Source organism: Cryptomeria japonica, chromosome 10, assembly GCF_030272615.1.
Source record: "Cryptomeria japonica chromosome 10, Sugi_1.0, whole genome shotgun sequence".
NCBI lineage: Eukaryota > Viridiplantae > Streptophyta > Pinopsida > Cupressales > Cupressaceae > Cryptomeria > Cryptomeria japonica.
The window spans coordinates 740915007-740919877 of record NC_081414.1 but is presented as its reverse complement, the minus strand read 5'-3'; the positions used below and the strand labels follow the sequence as shown (position 1 = coordinate 740919877).

The window sequence follows — 4871 nt, the reverse complement described above, 5'->3', positions numbered from 1 at the left end:
AGGCAAAGTTGGATAATGGATACCTTCTCTATCATCATTGATGGGTAGACCAATATCAAATATTGACCACTCATCAAAATATTTGTCACAAGTTTTAATTGTATCTTATTTTATTAGAGCTATTGATTGTTCAATGAAAAGGAATGGTGCAAACTTCCAATTTCAAATTGTGAAAGATGTTAAGGAAGATGTTGGGGCCTCTAATATTTTACAATTTGTGAAAAATTCAATGCATGAATGTAAGTTAGTTTGCTTAATGGGGAAAGGTTGCTGAAACCACATTTTCTAGATGCCATGTTATAATCATGCACCTGACAAGGTATTAATATCATTAGGAAGATATATTAAGTTGAGATAATGGTGGCAGAAGCTAGAGATGCATATATGTTCATTTACAACTATCCCATCTCACTTTTAGATAATTTCAAGTAAATAATTATTCAACCTTATAGATATTACATATTATGCCTACTTTGTTTTGTTAAACAGAATGGTTGAGGTGGAAGAGCCTATGCAATTTATAGTGGTCAATTACAATTGGTATTGATAGCTAGAGGTTGGCACAATAAAATGAATAAGTGTAAAAAAAACATCCTTGATGATGGTTTCAAATTTATATAATGAGTAAGAAATTATTAAATTTTGTTTTAACTGAAAAAATAATCTATTAATTTTATAACTCATAAAATTATTTTCCTTATTTGTAATAGAATACACTCTTTTGCATTTCAATCTTAATCATTATTTTAAATTATAATTTTTAAAACTTTTTTGCACTTGCAAATAGGATTCTCCTTTATGTTACCTAGTGCACAAATCATAAGATATGTTAAGATAAACTCTTCGAGACATTGATAGATTTATAAGACACTTGATAGCATGCTTGGACAAAATTTAGAAACATTCAAACTAGTGATCCTACTTTGAGATTTGATAAGAAGAATATTAGGCCCATTGTGATACAATTATAGAACATTGTAAACACCATACTTCATACGGAAACCTATGCTCTAAATCTCAAATTATATGTAGGAAGGATTGGGTAAGTGTATCTATCTTATGAGGAAGAATTGAAATAAAGGCTTATGAATTCCCTATGAAAAATGTATACTAATGAGGGTTAACTCTTTGAATGCATTAGCTAGCCTTGACGAATAAAGATATATTACCTAAAGAAAACTAAGGTAATGACGAATAAAGATATATTAACTTAAATTGACACTATTAAATGGTGAATGCCACATGAATAGGATGCACTAGAAGTTGAGGGTGCTTTCCTTTATCTTTCTTTTACAAGTTGCCAGTTATTTTTTTGCAAAGAAGAATTGGCCCACACATAAATTCATTCAATCAATCAAGAGGAACAAACTTTACCTCTGATTGATCAAAGAACTTGGTGATCACTCATAATGTCTTGCAACTACAAAATGAATAGAGAATTTTGAGAAACTATTTGATTTTAGTAGAAACTTGTTTAAGTTCAAACTTCATAGAAATATCATGACAATGGGAGAAAAATATCTGAGATTATTATAACAAGTTCTTTTGTGTTGGATCAACTAAAGCATCACATGTATCAATACTAGAATTACCTAAATATTTGGTATAGTCATTCTTGCAATTTAAAATTAGAAGGCCAAATAAATTAGTGTAAAGATTTAATTCAATAGGATAGTTCAAAAGTAACTACCAGGTGATTCATACAACTAAAAGAACCAAGTTAATCAATATCCAAGAAATCCTTCAATTTTGGGGAATAAATAGTATTCATAGTAGACCTCTTTAGAAAGTATTAATTGCTCTAGAAATTAAGAAACCCAAAAGTTAAGAGAATATTTTATTTACATTTGGTCATATGTCCCCTTCAAAGAACTCATTATCATATCCAATAGCTAGCATTTATCTTAGAGTTTAACAAAGCTGAACCAAAACTTTTATTCAATTGTTCATACTTTTTTAGACTAATAAACTGATTCCATAAAATTAAGGGTAAAACATATATGGTAAAATTAAGGTAAAACATATCAATTAAAATTAGTGGTTATGCTTTGATGGATGTCTACCATGTTCTGAAGTTCTCATTTTGGCACAGGCAGAGAGTACTTCGAATTTTTAACGGTGAGGTTTGTTTGGACGGAATGGATGGGAATGGTATTTCAAGTGGAAAGACTTGGCCCATAGCCATCTAAGCGGTCAAAGGCTTAGTGTGTGTTGGTTAAGCCTGGCCTAATCAGATGCGTAACTCTCAGGACAGGAGTGTGATTATGTTTGAACGACAGTCAAAGGCATTTTGGTTTCATATTATTTTAATGGTTTTATGTCCCTTCAATGGTTTCGTCATTCCACTTTTTTACGCACGACACCATTGTACCTCTGCCAGCGAAAACGTACCTCTGCGAGTGAAAATGTTTATGAAAGTATGGACTGCTAAGACTGTTTCATTCGTCTTGCTTCCCTTTCCAACTACTGCTGGCCGTTAGATGAAAAAAACAGCCCGTTCACTTCATATGAGATACACCTTCTGAATAAAAAAAAATATTAATGACAATGAATCCTTTTATAATCTACAGTCAACCTAATGGATCAGATTTATAGTTACAAGGGTTGAAGTTTCCAGTTTTCTCGGCTATGATTATCTTACAATTGTCTATAATCTAACGGCTGCTATTTAAAAATACATAAAAAATATGGTCATTTTTCAGTGACATCAACGGTGGGGTCTATGATTGCATGCGGGAATACGGAGATTTCGAGAGCACCAGGCTACAAAAGCTCCAGACAATCAAGCATAAAATTTTAATTTAAACAATAAAATCCATTTTTCACAGTAGAAAGGATCCCGTGAACTCCTCCCGTAAATAAATGATGTATTGTTGTCAACTCACATGGATTGCTTGCGTGTGGGACCCTCTCCTTAAACTCTTTCTCCTGGGAATGTGTATTGCAGTTGCGTAGCCTAACACAGATTCGCAAAAGGTTTTGTCGTCAACGAGAAATTGCAGAAAAGAAAGTAGTAAAGTTTGGATGATTCTTGTGTGGATGCACTGTATATTCCTCTTCCTACATCCTTGTACCTGGAATGGATTCTCAAGGCTGCCCACAAGAAGAAACATATTCTTCTGGAGAAGCCCCATGCACTTCGTGTTGAAGACCTTGACACCATCATAGAGGCTTGTAATAATAATGGAGTCTAATTCTGGATGGCACCATGTTGATGCACCATCCTAGAGGCCTTTGTTCGAAACCCAGACCTTCTTGGAGATCTCAAGTTGGTAATGGTTCATTTAAACAAATGAAAATTTAAAATATATGTTTCGAAGGTAAACTATCATTCTTTCCTAAAATTTGAGTAATCTATTTCACAGATTACTTTTTATTCTGATTTTTCTACATATTTTAGGTTAATGGTCCATCACCCTTTGCTAAAATATTGGTAATTATCATTACAATTTGTTATTGGAAAAGTCTGGTAAAAATATATAATAAAAAACTATGAGCAAAATATCTTTCATATTGATTCTCAGAACGTACATCAAATTTCGAGCTGCATAAAACAACGGAGTTGTAGAGTCCTAATTGAAGAAAACTAATAAGTGCAGAAATTATAGAGAACAACAATAAAACATAACATTCAAATTTATGTGGAAAAACCTGGTAAAAATATATAGTAAAAAACTATGGGCAAAATATCTTTCATGTTGATTGTCACTATTTACAGAGTTGCAACAATCTTCAAAAATTGTACATCAAATTTTGAGCTGCATGAAACAATCGAGTTGTAGAGTCCTAATTGAAGAAAACTTACTAAATATAGCAAGTATGACTTGCACAACTACATGTAAAACACATATCTAAATTACTATTTATAGCAAGTCTCCTAACAAAACCTTCTATTTATAGTAAGTCTCAAAAAATTTGGCACCTCTGGTGGGACGCCTAACGACTTACTAAATGAGAATCCATGATGACTCAACCACATCTAGATGAGAATCCAAGATGACTCAACCACTGCTAGATCAGACCCCAATATGAACTTCACATTCCAACATATAACATACATACTAGAGTCAAAGAGTCAACTAGGTTTTTTTCTCTACATCTGCATGTTTGATGACAATGGATTTTTCTACACTAAACAAAATAATGATGTGGATATAGATTACTCTTACTTTTACCATTTAGGAATGTTGCAACTAATGAACAATGCATTTCCATTATTATTTGCAGGTGCAGAGTACTTTCTTGTATGCCACCTCAGGTAAGTTCTTTGAGGAGGACATATGGGCTAAACCAGATTTGGATGCACTTGGTGCATTGAGTAATATTGGATGGTATTGCATTTGGGCAATTTATGGGCTAAAGAATAAGAAATTCCTCAGAGTGTGATTGTACATCCCAGACATGTTTTCAATGAAGGTGGAGTGATTACATCTTGTGGGGCTACTTTCTCATGGCAAGATGGGAGGGTGGCAACTTTCCATTGATCATTTCACTCTTCTATGGCAATGAATTTAAGTTTCTTTGGGTCTAAAGGAATTCTGCGTCTTCATGATTTTGTGTTTCCCTATGAGAAGAATAATGTATCATTTTTCTCTTCTACAAACACGAAGTATGGGAAATGGTAGCTCTTGGGGCCCGAGGCCTAATGAGAACACAGTTACAGCACTGCTTCCACTGGAAACTTTGACGGTTCGAGAATTTGTGAGGCTGGTGAAGGGTATCCAAGATTCTAGAGGAAAGCTTGATTCTCTATGGCCCTCCATCTCAAGGAAAACATAGATACTGCTAAATGTTGTAAATGCATCTTCCAGGAAGGCTTGGTTTTGTTTACGCTATGAAGTATTTCAATGAACTTTACGTCACAAGTTCTC

General features: G+C 33.4%; 1 pseudogene; it reads left to right on the top strand.

The window, feature by feature from the left end:
• Positions 1-357: 357 nt before the first annotated feature.
• Positions 358-4625, top strand: LOC131066176 (uncharacterized oxidoreductase At4g09670-like; annotated as a pseudogene).
• Positions 4626-4871: the final 246 nt, after the last annotated feature.